Consider the following 6,202-nt stretch of genomic DNA (forward strand, 5'->3'; position numbering starts at 1 on the left):
AGTTCGTTCTCATCTCCTCCGTGGAGGCAGGGATGATAATGGTAATTGGAGAGAGAAAGAAATGCAACAGGTATCCATGTGGAAGGGGGATGTGAGGGGGGCAAATACTCAGATGTGTACCACTAGATGGTGGGCTAAAGCAACACAGATAAAATACTGAGGAAGAGCTGCTCGTTTTATTCTTTATCTCTAGGAAACAGAGTTTGGTTTGAATTAGTTTCAAGAAACCAAATTATGAATGTCTCAGAAAAGTGACCTTCCAAGGGTCCAGATGAAGCTTAGTTGATTAACAGAGACAATTGCGATTATATTCCTTATTCATATTTATTGAAATTTTAAAACGTGTTACAAGAGCACAGAGAAGAAAGTGGAAAATATAATAGCCTAATAAAAAAATAAAAAAAATGTATGAAACTAGTAATGACTCACTACTCCATCTTCTCTCTGTGAGTGGTGAATCATCTTCAATGACAAATAACTGCTGAGTTATTACCAGAAATAAACAACACATCATACCTGATCATTTTAGTCAGTTTCATTTTCAACATGAAAAAAAACAAAAAACAATAGTTCATTGGTTCATTGTGTTTTTGGATCTTATCAGTGCATTTCATTTTAAAAGGATAAAGAGCCTGATTGAGAGTTAAAAGACTAAACAGAAAGCAAAAACGCGATTAAATGTGAAAATGGCTAATCGATTATCTGCAGTGTGTTTATGTATTATGTGAAAGGTAGTTTATATAAGCGTACAAACAAATCATGTTTTTCCACAGCACCCTGTGCTTTTGAATAGAAATACATTCATCTTGCCCCATTTTTAAAGAAATGTAAATTTGCAAAATAGGAAATAAAGAAGCCTATTTCAGATTTCTCCTGTTGTTGCTTTTTGTTATGACACTTCGATATTTCAGACCATCAAACCGATGTATTTTGCAGAGAAACTGCAAAATACAGTGTCCAAATGTTGAATTTATTCACTGATGGAAACAAAATATCAAAACAAGCCTGACCACAGGTGAAAACAAGATGAATGTTTTGGAGCAGACTAGTCAACGTCCGGGCTTAAATCTGACTGACCTTAAACATGCTGTTAATGCACCAAAACCCTCCAGTGTGGCTGAATTAAGAAAAATGAGGCAAAATTCTTCCATTGCGATGGAAAAAGGCTCATTGCCAGTTCTTATAAACGCTTGATAGCTGCGGTTGCTGCTACAGGGGGCTCAGCCAGCTACATGTCCTCCATAAGGTCGTGCTGATTTGGACGGCAATTTTTCTCTCAAGATATGAAATCATTCGAAAACGGTTTGTATTTACACAGGTTATCGTTATCTGATGTTCATATTTGCTTGATGATCTGAAACGTGTAAACATGACAAAAAGCAAAAGCAAAAGAAACCTTTTCATACCACTTGTGAATGTTTTTATCTTTTGTCTCGATGTTTTCTTGAGGTTTGAAGTTTTAGTTGCCTGAAGAGAAAGGTTTTATTATTTGCTTTTTTTACCTTATATTTTTTTACGTTAATGCAGCAACATCAAAGTCTTAATATTATTAAATAACTAAGGATCAAATATTAATGAATTATATATCTATTTGGTTTTGCGACCTTTGGTTTCTCTTTTTGGTTCCTTCATTTTGAATCAGTTCTCTTGGGGTTTTGTTTTCTTGTTTCTCAGGTTTTATATTCTTCTTCTTATATTCCTTATTCTTCTTGCTTTTGTAAGTTTCTCTATGACCCCAGGTTTTCCCAGTTGTTACAGTCATTGTCTATCATTGTCTCCAATCGCCCCCCCCCCCCACCATCTTAGCTGCTTCCTATCCAGTTAACCCCTCTGCCCAATACATACTACTTCCTGTTTCACTCAGTCATCGTCAGGTCCTGCGGTTACCCTCCGTGTTGCCTGCTGTTGTGTATCTGTTTTATTTCACTCTCTGTGCCAATAGGATTTCACACTGCAAGGGTTTACTGAACTTTTCTATTCATAACTTTTATAGTTAAACTCACCGTCACATGTTCCTGCCTGCTTCCCGCCTGCACTTCGGTACTCTGTCTCCACAACCCATGACAGTTGTTAAAAATTTGTAAATCTTTTTGCTCTTTTGGTTTTGTTGTGCTGTTCGTTTTCCACATAAAATGTCTTGACAAACAATCCTGAAAATATGAAGTTTTGTGCCCTGACAGCCTTGTCCCTGCAGCTTACCTCACTTGTCCTTTGCCTCCTTTGATGAATACTTTTTTTTATGTTAACTACTTAATTTCTTTGGGTTATTTACATAAATGGTAGTTAAAATACAGATCAAATTTATCGTTTTATTGCACTCTTTTACATTCAATTCAGTGTCCTCGCTGCTTTTGGTTTGAACTATGAGACCTTGGAAATAGTTTTTGAGAACTGTACTGTCTGGATAAAAAGGATGTAACCCTTTTTTTTTTTTTTTTTTTTTTTTTTTTTTTTTGAGGGAAATGTTTCTTTTTTGCCAGGTATAATTACTCCAGCGGAGCTAATTACAGAGAATAGTTTATCTTTGATTAAAACAGAGCCCGGATGGTCTATGTAATAATTAAAAGGTCAGTCGTGTTCTTTTTAACCAATCCATTTATTCCCAAGGCTGAGCATGAGTGGGACTTTGAGCAGCACAGAAACCATCTGCTGCCACCGACACTCAGGGAGAAATGAAGACTTCAAGTCGACACAGAGCTCGACGTTCACATTAAAGCTGTTGTTACCTGTCTAAATTTCCTGATTTCCTCAGTGGATGGCTTTCCGTGTCTTTGTCTTAATCAAATCAGCGTTGTTCTTCTGTTACCTTGTTCTCCTTCAGTTATGACCACTGATTATCACTCGAGCATTCGGCTGTCTGCGGACTGTAAGTGTTGTAAGAAATCGCTACAGTTATGTGTTTTTTTTTTCTTTGGGAGATAAAGGCTGTCGAGTATTTGTAAGTTTTCCCAAGCCACATTGCGAGATATATACGGGCGCATGTGATCTGGCAGAGTCGTCTCTGTGGGGAAGTAACTGCTGTCCTGTGCTCTGGGCACTTTGCCAAGCGGATGCATGAAATGAAGATGACAAGCAAGACTGAGAAAAGAAGCAGTGTGTGTGTATCTAACAGCGACAAATGCATGTTGTTTCATGTGTTGGACAGTCTGTAATGCTCAAAGACATGATGTGAGGTTAACAGTGAACAGGTCGGGCCTTCTTCACTCGATTCTTTACATTTTAGCCACTTCTGCATCACTCCATAAGAATCTGCTCTATTTATTTATTTATATTCTAAAGCGTGTTTATGGTATGGAGACAAGTCTGCACAGATATTAGTTAGAATAATTTCAGTGTCTGTCAAGTGTTAGAGGTTAAAGATGGAACCACAGGGTGGCCTCTCGTGTGACAACAGCAGCAACTTTAGCAAAATCTCAATTTTTTTTTGTTCTTTATACATAACTGAAAGAAACTAGAACAGGGAATTTGAGTTTGAATAACTGTACTTAAATCCGCATATTTTTTTCCCCTTAAAAATGTCATTCTAGTACTTTTAATATGAGCGATTATTTATTCTGAGGTCCTAGGACTTCTTGTACACATATACAGTCACGGTTCAGTAAATTCGAATGCGCATTACGATGAGGCCCGTGTGTCAGATTAAAATCAACATTTAAAAACAACAACCTTTAAGCCGATATTAAACATGAGTTTCATGAAGCCCACATTTCTGTGCCAACGTTTGTTTTTACTGTTCTGATATAATGATCTTAAATGTCATGTTTACATTAGCTGTGAGTGAAAAATCATCGTAATTATCAGAAATAAAGGCTTGAAAACATTGTTGTGAGTGTAGCTAATCCATATAATGGGTTTCACTTAGTGAATTGAGTTAAAATAGTATTCTGATTTATTGAATGCGACTGCATGTATTGATATTTTCATGCTATATAATCAAACAGCCGTGTATTCATTCTGTGAAGCGTTACGCTGGATTCAGTCAGAAGTGCATTATTTTTATTTCTTCCTCGTTTATGATGCACCCCTTCAAAATAGATTCCTAACATTTATTCTTGGAAGTGTGATATTCACATTTTGTTTATTTTAATTCTTTATGTTTTTTTGATTGTTGTTTTTTTTTCCCCCATCACATTCCACAAACTGATATGCACATGCTTTTAAGAGTATCAATGATTGCTTTAAATTGTTTTGTTTTTGTCCTGTAGGCTGGTTGCCTACCTGTGCCAGAGCAGATTTACTCTGCTAAGAAGTAAATCTCAGGACAAAATCCTTATTGTGTAATTGACCGTATGAAATGCAGACTCAATCAACGCCACATGAATGTCATAGTAATCTGTGTTCAGATGGCCTTCAACCATTTGGATTTGTGTGTGTGTGTGTGTATGTTTGTGTGTGCGTGGGGGTGAGCATATATGGATAAATACGTGTAATTGTGTAGAGTGGGTGGATGTGAGCAAGTTTTTCACCTGGATGTGCACAGTTGCTAGAGAGACGAGAGCGGTAAATGGCCTGCAACATTCAGCACACAAGAGCAGCAAAGGACAGGTGGACTCAGATCCGGAAGACCACGACAGCCCCAGGCAGACCGGCACAAGGCATCACATAGCGCACCCAGACACCCTCTCTATTGATTTCTGTAATGTAATGAAATTATTTCTGAATAAACAACTTTGTTTTCTGGCTACCCCCAAGAGCTGCTTTAAATCTGTCCAGATATAGTTGTGCCATCTGCCAGGGAGAACAGACTTCAGTATATCTGAAACTCAACAGATCCTGTTCATCTACACGCTTTGGAACTTAAGTCCCAGAGGTGAGTAAAGTAGCCAAATGTTTTACTCAAGTAAGAGAAGCACAATTTCAATAAAAAATGTTCCACTCAAATAGAAGTAAAATGGATTAATCAAAAGTTAGCAAATAAGAGTAAAAAAGTATTCGGTAAAAAGGCTAAGAAAGTATTGAGTACTTGAGTAGTCCTGTTTAACATGATTTCTCAGGAAAACTGTGTAATATGGTGCTCAGAATAAAGTAAAAATTTGTAAAAAAAAATAAAAAAAATAAAAGTGAATCACATCATCACAAAATAACAAATCAGGGCAGAAGACATACATGTTTTTTACTGTATAATTACTTGACCTCCAAATAGCACAACAGGCTCAGCAGACGAAAAAAACTTTAAAGTTTGTTTTCAAACCGGATGTTTCTGCTGACCTGGTGCCTTTTTGGTTAAAATGTGTTTGTAACCACACAAGTAACTCGAGGTGGGAAGAGGAGCCAGAAATGGTATTGAAGTAAAAGCAGCGATAGCTGAAAAAGATAATGTAACTCAAGTAGAAGTAAAAAGCATGGTTCAGTAAAACTAATCCTCCAAGTATGACATTTGTTGTGAATTGAAACTAAACAAAAAAAAAAATAAAAAATGAATTGAAATACCTGTTATGAACAAATCTCAGTGTCGCAATCACTCCATAAGGTGGGGAAAAAAGTTTTTTCCAACTTTACAGCACCAGCTTAGATTTGACCTGACATGTGAGGTGAAAATCTCCAAAGCTCACTGTTGGAGAACTAAAGCAAAGAGTGGTATCTTGGTGTGACCTAGTCACCATTAGACAATATCTACATGTTGTTTCAGAGTGAGGTCATGAAAAAGCATGTTTTCTCCTATCATAACAAAGAATGGATGCAGAAAAGCCCATCTCACCCTCTGTTGGTGATGGACCCATGATGCTGTGGGACTGTTCCCTTTCCAAAGTCCCTGAGAACTTGTCAGAGTACGTGGTGCTGTTAACATTTTGAAAAAGAAGAAAATAGGTCGCTGCTCTGTCTTTCAGCAAGATAAGTTTATACTTCTTTCTATTCTATTTCGGAGATAACATTGAGCTGTTACACTATGTATAATGTGAAATCTCATTTGTTTATATAGTCCAGTCCTGTTTGTAATAAACCAATAAACTAAAAAAAAAAAAAACATCTAAACTAATAATAATTAAAAATAAATGCCCAGAAATCAGCACAGAAATAGTTTTGCAGACTTCTTCTATGGTCATAAGACCAAAATCCAATGGAAAGCAAGAGGGCCCCTGATAATCTAGAAAGGGATTCTCAAATATCCCTCTCTGTGTGGGTTCCAACCTCATCAAATGCATCATATATATATATATATATATATATATATATATACACACTTATATTAAAGTTTGTATAT

The sequence above is a fragment of the Fundulus heteroclitus genome, chromosome 6 (assembly GCF_011125445.2).
Source record: "Fundulus heteroclitus isolate FHET01 chromosome 6, MU-UCD_Fhet_4.1, whole genome shotgun sequence".
Classification (NCBI taxonomy): domain Eukaryota; kingdom Metazoa; phylum Chordata; class Actinopteri; order Cyprinodontiformes; family Fundulidae; genus Fundulus; species Fundulus heteroclitus.